The sequence below is a fragment of the Anolis carolinensis genome, chromosome 4, assembly GCF_035594765.1.
Source record: "Anolis carolinensis isolate JA03-04 chromosome 4, rAnoCar3.1.pri, whole genome shotgun sequence".
In the NCBI taxonomy this organism is placed as follows: Eukaryota; Metazoa; Chordata; class Lepidosauria; order Squamata; family Dactyloidae; genus Anolis; species Anolis carolinensis.
Genome location: NC_085844.1, coordinates 226,905,629 through 226,920,275, shown reverse-complemented (window position 1 = coordinate 226,920,275; position 14,647 = coordinate 226,905,629). Strand labels below are relative to the sequence as shown.

At 37.1% G+C, this 14,647-nt stretch overlaps 1 protein-coding gene across 2 annotated transcripts in view; it reads right to left on the bottom strand.

The window, feature by feature from the left end:
* The window catches only part of eya2 (EYA transcriptional coactivator and phosphatase 2), a 162,007-nt gene that overhangs the window by 146,057 nt on the left and 1,303 nt on the right, over positions 1-14,647 (bottom strand). Inside the window, exon 1 of one of the 2 annotated variants that reach the window (XM_062978907.1) lies at positions 10,617-10,636. The exons of the other annotated variant lie outside the window; for it this stretch is intronic. The gene's annotated coding sequence lies outside the window, so the exon portion shown is untranslated. Of the gene's footprint in view, positions 1-10,616; positions 10,637-14,647 lie in introns of those variants that run through there. 2 annotated transcript variants of the gene reach the window in all.

The window sequence follows — 14,647 nt, the reverse complement described above, 5'->3', positions numbered from 1 at the left end:
AGCTGGGCTGTTTTGTCCGACCAGGTTTTCTCAAACGTTTGACAGGCAGCAGCCTTTGGCACCAAGAGGAAATTCCTCTTGGAATGGAAAGTGCAGTTACAGGGAGGTGATTTTTAAAGGCCAAAGCAAGCAAACAAAAAAACACGATGTACTAGCTGCTTTCACACAATAACTTTCAAGGGGGAAGGATGAATTTCTAATAACCCTTCTTTAATTGGTATGTTCTATTCTTCTGCTAGGCCAAATGGTACAGTGTTATGAATTCAAAAGAGTTAAGTGTTTTGAACTGGTAACATCCTTAGACTTTTGTTCTTGTGTGCTTCCAAGTCGCTTCTCCCTTACTGTGCAAACTTATGATGGGACTGTCTTGGCAAGACATGCCTCTTCCTACTTTTGCGGCTGAGAAGCTATGGCCTCCCCAAGATCACCCAGTGGGATTCCAGAACTGATGGGGTGAATTTGAACCCTGGTCTAACAGACTCCTAGACCAACAGTCAAATAACTAGTTATCTCCCTTAGGATACGCCCACTGAATCAACGAGATTACATTCATATTGACTCGTCATTGAGCAATTGATTCAATAAGTCTACTCTAGTTGAATTTAGCAGTTGGATTCAACCTTAAATGCCCAATGTGAATGATCCTGATGACTGTTTGTATTTCAAAATTAACTTTCATTATCCCACTTCAGTCTCCATTCCTTATTCCTTGTGTGTTGTTTCTTAAATTTACAATGTAAACCGAAGGACAGGAAGCATAATATATTTTCTTTTATAAACTACTGTGTGAGCATTTTTAGCTAAAGGGTGGGTGGAAGTGCTTTAGAAGAACTAATAGCAATAGTAAAAGTAGTGCAGCAGATGGTGATTGCAGTATCAGGAGAAAGAAGAGAGAAAAAAACACACACATAATTATTTTTGTTCCATAATCAATTATTACATAAGATTTGCTTAGGGCATTCCTTCTGCCTGCCTGCCTGCCTGTCTGTCTGTCTCTTTGTAGTGGGATGAACAAGATGCACCATGTGTAAAAAGAGTTTTCTGTTTATGCTCATTAGCAAAATATACAAAATGTGCATTTAGTACATAGCCTTGCAAAGGTATAAGGGGTGCACAGCAAACTTGTAGGAAATGAAACTTTGGACCTTGCTGGGAAACTCTGTTGGTGGTTCACAGCCAACCGAGGGACTAGGACACTAGTCAAAACAGAGGGTATGATGGATTAAGCCAAATTCAAGAGAACCATTTTATAGGAAAACCTTTTTCAGTATGCATAGGACATGCTTGGGCAGAGGTTCACCTTACACAAAACAATGCTTCTAAACATGCAGCCAAATGCCTTGGAATGGCTCACCCAAATCCCAGACTTCAACCTCACTGAAAATCTATGGTAAATTGCTGTTTGACAATATTCCCATCTAACCTGGAAAAAAGAGCAAAAAGAGCAAAAATTGCAGATTCCCAATGTGCAAAGCTGACTTATCCAAGAGGACTCACTGCTGCAATTACCATAAAAATAACTTTTGCCAAGTATTGACTCTAGTGTGAATGTTTACTTAGCAATACGTGCATGCTTGCTTCTTGTTTACTTTTTGGGTCCCAATAAAACTATTTTGTATCTTTGTATACACCAAGTACTGCAGTAACAATTACAACTAAATCTATATCAGCTCCAAGTTATAACACAACGGAACCTGAGGAAGTCAAAGAGAAGTGAACACATCTGAATGATGCAGTATGTGCAAAACAGCTTCCCATATTGCCCCTCCCTAAAAGTTCTACAAAGAACTATATAGTTCACAAACTGAATTTTGAACAATTAGTATAAAACTAGATCATAAACATTTAAAATAACATAAAAGGAAAAATGGCCCAAAGCATAAAAAAATGACATGGGCAAGTAAAAAAAACATTTCTGTTGCCAAAAAGATCTTAACATTGGCACCAGGAAAGGCTATTTAGAGGGTATTCCTCAACTAAATGCCACCAGTGTTATGGCTTTAGAGGCTTTTTCACACTGTGTTTATAGCACTATGATCCCACTTTAATTACCATGGAGGCATCCTATGGAATTCTTGGTTATGTACTCTAGTGTGACACAAGAGCTTCCTGTTGAGCTTTCCAAATACCCTCTTCCCAAAATAAAACCTCTATAAATCCCAGGGTTTTATAGAATAATGGTAGTTAAAATGGAATCATCACACTATAATTATTCAGTGTGAAATGGACCATTTACTCATATCACAAATCCACATTCTCATCATCTACTACATGCCAGTGGTAACTGGTGGTTTGCATGTCAATGGGGCAGTGACATGCAAGCTCAACTGTAGTGTCAACTTTAAATGGCTTACTCCTAGTACTAGTGTCAATTGTTTAGATTGGGCCTTTCCAAAGTTTGAGTTTTCAACCAGGAAACTGCTCTTCCGGATGCTGTTGGATCACACTTGCCATCAGCTTTCACCATTAGCCATATTTGCAGGAACTGACAGGAATGTAAGTGTAACAGCATCCGAACGCCCACAGGTTCCACAACTGTGATTTATATTTAATTTTTATCTTCCTTATTTATAATCTCCCAGTTCAAACAGTCTGGCAGGCCAAGCCATCACAGAGATTAAGATGGAGAGCTAGGGATTTCATAATGACTGATGTAACTATGTACCCAACTCAAACAAGGGCGATGTTTTGCTAATGGTTTTAACTTTTGAGTTATTCAATTTCTGCCATGCGTATTTAGGCATTTAGGACATACTGTCCAACACACTTGGGATTAACTACTTAATTATTATAACACTCCTTAAACATGTGAGCACAAATATATTTTAAAATCATGATCATATCTGTAGGTAATACATAAGGAACTTCTAGTTCTAGGTTGCTGTGATTTTTCCGGGCTGTATTGCCACGTTCCAGAAACATTATCTCCTGACGGTGATTTGTTGAATTTGTGGGTGCTGAATCTGTGGATATGGAGAGCTGACTTCTATAATTCATTTTCACAGCAGTTTTATCTATAAGACTTTAATGAACACATGGTTCATTGTGGTATTCTTGACAACGTGTCATGGTTCAGCTCATCGTAGACCAGGCATAGACCAGGCATGGGCAAACTTTGGCTGTTAGGAATGGTGGAAGTTGAAGTCCAAAACACCTGAAGGGCCAAAGTTTGCCCATGCTTGTCATAGACCCCGTCATAGACAAACTTAGGCTGGATCTACACTGACCTATAATGCAGTTTTGGAATCCAGATTATCTTTTTTGAGCTGAATTATATGAGTCTTCACTGCCCTATAATGCAGTTCAAACTTGATAATTTGGATTCAGAAACTGCATTATAAGGCAGTGTAGATGGGGTCTTCATTTCACAACAAGAATGCAAGATAAAGCTAATGTTCTCCAGTGCTATGAATACGCACACATACACACATCAAACCTATTCTTAGCAACTGCCCACAAAATATCAAGTTAACAATTCACACCCGAGAATGAGAGAATCTAGCATTCAGAGTGTAATGCTCCTTTTTCAAAATAAGGTTTAATTTACATGCTATTCAAGAGCTCTGAAGCCAAGACCTGATAGATTTTATTGTGCAATTGGTTCAAATTATTTCTGATTTTTTTCTTCAAATGTAGATAAATACAACATCATAAACCAGCAATGATAACTCACTTTCATTCTAACCTGTAGAATGTTATATCTTTGTTACCAAGGGACTGGTTACCAAGGACATTATTTAAATACTCATTTCTTTTTAAGGTTTATAATGTAATATTAGCTTTACCATTATCTTTTGCTTTTGATTCAATAGTTCCCATGTGTTTTAACTTAGTGATGTACAGAATCTTACTGCCTTTAGGATTTAAAAAACAATAATATTGAAAACAGATAAACAACTTTTGTTATGAAGAGTCAAAAGAGATGATAATTTTTTAAAAAATAATGTAATAATTGAGAGAGGAAATTTTTTTTACTTCTGTCTATTTTATGTTTCCTTAACTTAGAAAGATGGATACTCAGGGTTCCCTCTTGCCTTAAGGAAATAACCTACTGGGGTTTTCTGTTAAAAAAAAAAAAGATCCCACTGAAACGTAACGCAAGTCTCGTAAATCTTGAAACGTATATGCAAGTTTCATATACATTTCAAGATCAGGTCTTTACGTCTTTATAATAAAAGAACAAAGATGCTTGTACCATGCTATACTGTTGGTCACGAACCTCCTGGGTTTCTACAGACAGAGGTCTCTTTCAAAATCTTTCAAGGCAGATTTGTTTGCAGAATATCTCAGATATTTTCGTACCAAATACCCAATGCACTGAATAAACAAGGAATTTGCACGTTTGTACATTTTTCTCCAACTTCATGAGTCAATTGCAAATTATGGATGACTGTACTAGCTATTATATGACTCACCCAATTATGCCTTCCGCTTAAGAGACCATTCCTGTATCTGTGCAACTTTAAGAAATTGTTCATGAAACATGAATATATGCCTATTTATTATTATTTATTTATTACAATACTTATATCCTGCCCTTCTCACCCATAGGGGACTCAGGGCGGCTTACAATATTAATAATTTTAATGTGTTCAGTGTAAAGTGTAGATGTGTGTGTGTATGTGTGTGTGTGTGTGTGTATAAAACACTTTCAGTGGGAGCCATTCAGTGACAATGAAAGACTGCTCTGAATTTGTTACTGAAAATATGGATACAAATTTAGTATGTCCCTTTGATCTTGACCTATTGCAATATATATACAGTAGAGTTTCACTTATCCAACATAAACGGGCCGGCGGAATGTTGCGTTGGATAATCCAGAACGTTGGATAAGCGAGTGTTGGATAAGTGAGACTCTACTGTATTTATTTACTTTTTTGTGCCGTATTTCTCCTAACATGGCATCCAGGAAGGCTTAAAACACATAATGTTTATCTAACTGAATATGGATACTAATTTATTTTAATATTTCTTAATAATTAAATTTATTTTAACATTTGTTAGCTTATTAAATTTATATCCTACCTTCCCACACTGTCACAAAAAATTGAGGCCATTTGTGTTTGTGTGTGTGTGTGTGTGTGTGTGTGTGTGTGTGTGTGTGTATGTATATATGTATATATATATATATATATATATATATATATATATATATATATATACAGATCTTATTTTCTGCCTATTAACCCAAATATCAGGGAAATGAATATTATAAAGCCACCACCAGACGTGGAGTTAGCATAAAGTCCAGTCCACTAGGATTTTTTTTCTGTGCAAATCCTACTTTTTTTCATCATGTCAGAAGCGAATTGAGAACATACTGCAGGTTACTTCTGGTGTGAGAGAATTGGTCATCTACAGAGATGTTGCCCAGGAGATGCCCGGATGTGTTACCATCCTGCTGGGAGGTTTCTCTCATGTCCCCGCATGGGAAGCTACTAGGGCTGACAGATGGGAGCTCACCCCGTCTCACTGATCCGAACCACCAACCTTTAGGTCACCAGTTCAGCCAGCACAAGGGTTTAACCCATTGCGCCACCATAGCCTTGCTGCAATTCCTACTGAACTAAATATTCCCACCCCCTGCTAAATAGATTTTCCCCATGGCAGAAACCCATCTACTGAATTTATGGCAGAAACATATTGAGTATCTACTGGTAACACATCTACTGAACCCATGACAGAAATACATCCACTGAAATAGCAAAGGCTATTTCAAGATCTTAGCACTTGGTGTGTTTGAAATTAGGGGACGAACCCATTTCATTTGTAATCCTGTAACATATTGTCCTAGCTACTCTCTAATTGTAAAGCCAGCTTTCTGCCTTTTTGCTCAGTGAGCAGCACATAAATATGAGAATAAAGGGTTGTGTGACAGAACCCACTTACAACCATTTGTTTATATTGATAAATTGAATTATATCATGCCATAGTTAGGATGCATCTCATATATTAAGAGATGGGCTACATGCCCACAAAAAAATCACAATTCTTAGCACTGTGTTTCCTTCAGCTGGATCTATATTGCTGTATAATGAAGTTTGGAACTGCATTATCTGATTAATGTAGATCCAGCTTGAGACGACTATATATATATATATATATATATATATATATATATATATAACATTCAGGGCTCAATACAAATTAACAGTGTAATTATGACAAAAGTAATTCAGTACAATGATGAATTGACACAACCTGTAGAAAATATCTCATATACACTTAGCATTTAGGTCTTGCACTTTCAGACTACATTTCTCAGATGATACAAGTCAGCATATCCAGCGCCCAAGGTGTCTGGGGAATTTCTAGACATTGTACTCCAAGAAACTTCACTTTTCTTGCAGTGTTGCTTTCTGTAATATAGTATCTGTATTCTTTGTTTGTTTCCCTATGCACATGTTTTTTTAAAAGGAATGATATGTCAGTAAAGAAGCCTCATCCTTTACTTCAGTGGTTCCCGATCTTTTTGACTCACGGAGCCCTTTTTAGAATCAATGTATATGGCAAAACCCCCTAAGCCTACCCTGTGTCTTACAGGTTAATGGTGTTTAGGAGTAGTGTCATGCAGGAAGGAAGGGAAGATAAATAGTAAGGGAAGGTAAAGGAAAGAGAAATCTAAACAACTGTCTATGCAATGAAGTTGTATTTTAAAGACTTTGAAACTTACCATATCATCTCAATTTATTCTCAACTACCACCAATACACAAGATATTGTCAAAACCTGGCCATACATAAAAATTCTTCCAAAGTTCAATAAATCAAACAATTTGCATTGCAACAGAACTAGAGTGCACTGTAGTGCAACAGTAGACCTAAAATAAGTCATAACATAAAATAGCGTACAAATGTTTAATGAGGCACCTGTCGTTGATTTTTTTTTTTACACAGTGGGAAATTTCTGCTCAGAATGTAATTTCTAGTTGTTTTTTTTTAAAAAAAATTGATTTTACTTTTTGATTCTGATTCTTTAACTTCATACAACTGGTATTTATTTTATTTTCCTGAAGCGGCCACAGAGCCCTTAGGGTTTAGGAACCACTGCTCTAATTCATCCCTCTACAAGACCCTCTCCCCTGAATCACGTGGTCCTACATATTTTCACTGTGCTTCTGATCTACTCCATTTTCTTATTTCCTGTGTACATGGTCTGCATCATCCACACAGCTAAACAAATATGATCCACATCAAAAATATGATCCATATCAGGATACGATAATGTCCTCCTTAAATCAGAGTCTCATGAAAAATGCTTTGTTTAAGTATGAGGTATATCTTATGCTAATTTAACCAATACGATCTTTGGGTTTGGTTGATTTCTAATCCCTCTAAGTGATCACTTTTGCCTCATTGTTTTAATTTTTTTAAAGAAAACTGCACAATATCTCTGTATATATGTACAACCCTTAACTTAAAACAATAGCAACATTGTTTCTAAGGAAGAGAATTGTTCCTTGAAAAGTTGTTTATTTAACCCTCTTTCCTCTGGTAAAATTATAGGACAGCAAGCAACCACTAGTCATTTCTGCAACCGATAAAGGATCTAAGCCCCCAAGGTACAGCCACCGACAAACCACTAGCCTCATTATTTCTTCACCACCAATTCTGGAGATTTATCCGCACCTGATTAGAAGCAGGATGTTTGTTAAACACCATTAAAGGAATTAAGATCTATAAACAAAGATTATATATTGTTCTCAACCATTTGGTCCCTGCTTCTCAATTCTTTTTTAACTGGAAGGCTGAGCTCCTAAAAAGATATGTCTCCCAGAAAAAAGGAAAGAAACAGGTGAACAAAACAAACAAACAAACAAACAAAACAAGAAAAGGGAGAGAAATCCATTTTCTTAGATCAATCACGGGCTTTTTTTTTTTTTGGCTACGCCTTGTTTTTCAGGTGGATATTCTTCATAAAGTATGCTTTAAGGCAGGGGTCCCCAAACTAAGGCCCGGGGGCCGGATGTGGCCCCCCAAGGTCATTTACCTGGCCCCCGCCCTCAGTTTTATAATATAATATTTTTATATCATTTTAAATAGTATAATATATTGTATATACATATAATATTGATAATAATATTATCTTATACAATATAATACTAATAATAATACCATATAATAATATTAATTATATGTTATATATTACATATAATATTACAGTATAGTGGTATAGTTCAATATAGTAATATATAATGCTAATATTGTGCTATGCTAATAATATAATATATTGTATGTACATACAGCTGCTCTGAGTCCCCTTCGGGGTGAGAAGGGCGGGATATAAATTTAGTAAATAAATGTAGTAAATGAATAAATAAATAATTTTAGACTTAAGCTCGCCCAAAGTCTGAAATGACTTGAAGGAACACAACAATAACAATCCTAATTAACTTGACTATCTCATTGGCCAGAAGCAGGCCCACACTTCCCATTGAAATCCTGATAGGTTTGTGTTGGTTACAATTGTTTTCATTTTTAAATATTGTATTGTTCTTTCATTGTTGTTGTTGTTTTGCACTACAAATAAGACACGTGCAATGTGCATAGGAATTTATTTGGGTTTTTTTTTAATGATAATTCGGCCCCTCCACAGTCTCAAGGATTGTGGACTGGCCCTCTGCTTTAAAAGTTTGAGGACCCCTGCTTTAAGGGGTTGTTGGTAGAAACCCTTACTCAATGGCCCAACTAAATTGTGTATGCAAACACTATTAAACGGCTTGTGATAACTTAATATTTAATTATGCAGTATTTATTATTACAAAACAGAAAGATGTATCGATCAAAGCCATTACTGAGATAATGGATACTTAACAATGAATTTGTTATGATGCTTTGGGAGTTGTATAGGATAAGGTACGTTATATTTTCCTTCACACCGAAGTGGAATTCTTATTTATTTATTACTTTAAAGTGAAAAACAAGCAACACCAAAAAGCAACCAGGTATCTCCCACAGCCTTTTTATCCATATAATCAAGACTATGGCACCTAAAATGTTTGTTTACAACATACCAATTTACCTAAAAGGTAAATTTTTGTTTGTATTTGCCCTTACTTTGTGACAGTTCACATTCTTTAAAACTGCAGCCTATGAACTAACTTGAATAAGCTATTTTGTTGATGCGCTGAATTCAGTAGGAGGGAGTTGAAGACATTCTTATCAATTTCACTGAATTTAAAGAAATCATTTTGACAGAATTTCATCCACAACATTTAAGTTGAAAGAACAAACTGTTCCATTATAAGACCTAAAAACGTGGATGTTCCAGTGCACCTTTGAGTAAGTAGTCTCACCAGATACTCAGCCCAACACTACCAGCTACTGCACTTTATCATTGTCCCTTGCCTTTTAAGTGTTAGTGTTTTACTGAGACTGCTCTTCCGCCCCTATTTTGACTGCCCTTACACCATCCAGCAAGCCCTACTCAGAGTTCTATACACAAATTTTTACCCTCTGAATGCTCAGTAACCGTTACTGTCCAGGTTTTAAGTTGCTGTTGATGATGTTTTATGTGGTTATGATATTTTAATTTTACTGATCTATGTTTTAATTTATGTTGTTTGGGCTGGTCACCATGTGAGCCGCCCCGAGTTCCTTCAGAGAGATGGAGGCGGGATACAAAAATATTATTATTATTATTGTTATTATTATTATTATCATTATTATTGTTTGAATGTTGAACTAGGACTACATAAAGCTGGGGTTCAAATATCCACTCAGGCATGGAAACCAACTGAAGGACCCCGGGCAAATCATACACCCCTCTCAGTCTGAGAGGGAGACAATGGCAAATCTCTTCTGAATAAACCTTGCCAAGAAAACCTGAAATTTAAGCTGAATAACTTCATACCAAGGATTTGATCTGAATTATTTTAACTTGCGGTTGGGGGTGGAAATCCATTTTCACACAGATACAATTATGTTTTCTAATTAATATACATCTTTGAAATACAGTTCCTCAAAAATATGGTGGCAACAGTTTTCTCCTTAGGTTACTACATCCTGTGACTTTCACATACAAACAGATTATAGGAAGATATTAGTTATAGATCACTTTTGGCTTAGATGTTACTTGGAGATGTCGCATTATATCTGAAGGTCAATAAAAATGAGCAAGAGAGGAAATGAAGCAGTGCTTTACAGCAACTGTAATCAGTTACAAAACTACTATTCATTGATGGCATTAAACAGAGAGATGGGCAATACTATACAAATTCACTGTGAAATATTATTTACATTTATTGAATTTATGGAATTCTATAGGGTTTGCACTTAGTGCAAGTCTATGGGACAGCACTGCTAGTTATTGCGAAACAATCATGACTAGAACAAACATTTCTCTCTCTCCACCCATGAACATATCTCAATTATTTTTAAGCCTGTACATGGAAATTAGTTATAACTGGTAAACATAAGGACAAACAGTTCCAAGATTTATGCTTCCTAAGGCCAGCTGAACTTGAAGACAACGCCAACTATCACTGAAACAAGTTGTTCTCTCTGGGGTAATACAGTTAGTACTTCATGTTCAGGTGTCATCATGAAGTCATCCTGATACAATTTTCCAGAAGATGCTAGACAACTGCAGAAATACTTATTGGTATTATTCCCTTACCCTCCTCAGCAATGCGGCTCCAAGTTTATCCCTTCATACATGGCTTGGTCTTTGTTAAGCAATAGGTCTGGACAGGTTCAGCCACCTGGTGATGTTACAAAGTCATGCAGCTAGACCCACCCTCCTGACAAGAAATAATGACAAAACTTAGGAAGGCAAAACCTACTATCTACGCACAGCAGCAATCGCTGTGCATTTAGTTGCCTCCAGATATACATTGTACATGTTTTTGTGTCTGCAGATTGTACCACTTAAGCATAAATCACCAACACCTTCCAATTTTATTACTAAAGGCTACTGAAATGTTGCCGGTCTTCAAAACACAATTGTATGTGAAGAACTCATATTCCATTTACAGTAATTTGAGAGAAAGGGGATAAAATGCTGTGTGTATCCCACAATGAAACAAAAATGAAAAGAGCAGCACAACTAACTCATTTTAGAGATAAACAGAAAATATAGGGGACAATTCTATATTCTAGTCTTAAATCTGCTCATTTTTGTTTCATTGCGGAATAAATGCAGTATTCAAAATGTCGCCTCACTCCTCAAGATCTATCCACAGAAGCATCTATATATACGAGATCAAATTGTTATTCACAGCAATCCCCCCCAATAATATGCTAAATATTTATATATTGAGACCATTGAATGCCATAAGAAAACTCTGAACCATAGCTTTTAGAGTGATAAGGGGCATACACCTGATACTGTGTTGGCAATCAACAGAATGTTGAATACATTTCGCAGTTTACTGTACACCCTCATTATTGAATTCAAAGGAATATATCAATCTAAAAATATTAGTTGAGATATTAGCATATGTTGTGATATTCAGATAGTTGAGACATTATATTAATAATTTACTTCTTTGGATCTAAACATTTAATTTTGCAGTCACAAGCTTGATATGTGTAAATCTTGCTAACAGTTCTTCTCCTAATGTTAACTTACTTTCTAGTTTGTAAATAAATCCTCATTTTAATGTTAAATATTCCCCTCTCTTAAATATACGGTATACAATACTATTATGTCTGAATGGTAAGGGAATATAAAAACTTCTGTCTTCCATATGCGCTACAAGCAAAAATCATTATGACTGTTACCACACTAGAAGGGACTCAAATGTTATACCCTATAGTAAATATTTTCCGTTTACAATACAAGAGACACCTTTAAAGATGACATGATGTGTTTTTCTGGACAAAAGACATCAGAAACTTTATATGACCAAATGGCCAATCATTTGTCTTCCATATGTACTTTAACAAAAAAATTATAGTACTAACACTATACTAAAATGGACTAAAGTATTGTACCCTATAAGAAACTGACAAAATTTGCCATTATAATTCAAAAGACATCCTTAAAGATTAAGCTATGCATTTTTTTCTAGACATGAGACAATAGAAAATATATTTGCCAAAGTTGCCAATCATTTGCAACTTTACTGTAATTTTTTAAAATAGTATTTTTTGCAGTACGTAGAGGAATATGGGGGGGAAAAACCTTTATGTGCTGAATGCCAGTGAGGAAGACAAAAAACATAAAGTTGATTTACAGCTAAGCTTGATGTCCCATGTACAGGGTCGGTAATATCTATAGCATGCAGCTTTAAAACCATGGTGGTGTTACAAAATGTTCAAAAGCACTTCATCCAGAAAATATGAAAACAGGAGCAATAACAAGTCATAAACATGCCTTTCACATTGCTCTCTAAACAGAGCTAGACTTTTTAAAAATCCATGGTATCACAGACTGATTATCTGTTCCTTCATTGACTTATTCACTTCTCCGAAATAATATATTTTTATTTAATGGTTAATCTACAAAGTTGTTGCACCCAGAAGAAACTCTATACCAAGAAACAGGACGAAACACCTGAAATGCCATGCATATAATAGTCCACAAATGAAAAAGAACAGAATCAATATTCACCTATTCAAGATGACGCAAGAGAATTAGTAAGCCTTCTGCAAATGCATTCAACATGCAGAGAAAAATTTCCCATGTATTTTGAACAAAAGCTACACAAAAAGACCATTGCCAAATAGGTATATTTTGGCAGACTATCTCAAACACAATGCTATATAACTAGAAATAGTGAATGCATCAAAGTTTGCAGTAAGCAGAGGAATATGAAAACTAATAAAAATCTGGCACTGAGTAATTAATAACATAGGGGAAGGAAGAGAAGCAGATCTTTAATTATAGACTGAGTATCCCTTATCTGGAAATCTGAAAGGCTCCAAAAGCGGAAACTGTCCAAACTGGTGGATGAGGCAGCGATATCTATGGTTTTGGATGGTTCGATGTTCACAAACTTTGTGTTGTTGAAGGCTTTCATGGCCGGAATCATTGGGTTACTGTGAGTTTTCCGGGCTGTATAGCCATGTTCCAGAAGCATTCCCTCCTGACATTTTGTCCACATCTATGGCAGGCATCCTCAGAGGTTGTGAGGTTTGTTGGAAACTAAGCAAGTGAGGTTTATACATCTGTGGAAGGTCCAGGATGGGAGAAAGAACTCTTGTCTGTTGGAGGCATGTGTGAATGTTGCAATTGGCCACCTTTATGAGCACTGAAAAGCCTTTCAGCTTCAAGGCCTGGCTGATTCCTGCCTAAGGGAATCCTTTGTTGGGAGGTGTTAGCTGGCCCTGATTATTTGTCTGGAATTCCTGTTTTCAGAGTGTTGCTCTTTATTTACTTTCTTGATTTTAGAGGTTTTTTTAAAAAAAAAAATACTGGTAGCCTAATTTTGTTCACTTTCATGGTGTCCTTCTTTCTGTTTAAATTTTCCACATGTTTGTAGATTCCGGCCATGAAAGCCTTCCATAACACATTCACAAACTTTGTTTCATGCAAAAAAAATATATGGGAAAACACTGTATAACACTATCTGCATGTGGTGAATATGAGGCAGAAATAGGCTTGGGTCCCATCTCCAAGGTAAATGCAAATATTCCCAAATCCAAAACATTCCTGGTCGCAAGCCTCTGGCCTAAGGGAGACTCAACCCGTGTCTTTTTCCCCACACACTTTTTTCAGCCACAAGGGCACCTATTTCTCTTCAAAATTTAAATGGGTGTAAGTTTGGAAGGGAAATACTGTAGGTGGAAACGTATTTCAGGTCTGTAGGGAAATCCGGGGAAACTTCTAAAGCGAGGGAGATAAATTAAGGCGGAAAGCGTTGCGCGCCCATTCTTTCCCCCAGCAAAGCGGGGAAAGTTCACCTCTCAGAAGTGCTCAGCTCTCACTAGACCTCGACAAAAAGCGCCTTTCCTTTGTGGGACAGTCCAAGCATGTCCCTTCACTCCTTGATTTTCCAAGAAGGGGCCGAAGGCAAGGTCTGGACTCTTTGAAGCACCTGAGAGACGAAGAAACTGGGAGCCGGACTGAAGGGCGCTCCCTCAAAAGAGGACAGAAGTGGTAGGTAAAAGTAAAGGGAAAGGTTTTCCCCTGACTTTAAGTCCAGTCATGTCTGACTCTGGGGGTTGGTGCTCATCTCCATTTCTAAGCCGAAGAGCCGGCGTTATCCTTAGACACCTCCTAGGTCTTGTGGCCAGCACGACTGCATGGAGCGCCCTTACCTTCCCGCCAGAGCGGTACCTATTGATCTACTCACATTGTCATGTTTTCGAACTGCTAGGTTGGCAGAAGCTGGCCGCTCACTCCGCTCCCGGGGTTTGAACCTGCGACCTTTCGGTCTGCAAGTTCAGCAGCTCAGTGATTTAACCCACTTCGCCACCGGGGCTCCTTACAATAGTGGTAAGATAAATGTTTCCCCCTGACTTTTAAGTCCAGTCGTGTCCGACTCTGGGGGTTGGTGCTCATCTCCATACCTAAGCCGAAGAGCCGGCGTTGTCCGTAGACACCTCCTAGGTCTTGTGGCCATCATGACTGCATGGAGCGCCCTTACCTTCCCGCAGAAGCGGTACCTATTGATCTACTCACATTGGCATGTTTTCGAACTGCTGGGTTGGCAGGAGCTGGGGCTAACAGCGGGCGCTCATTCCGCTCCCGGGATTTGAACC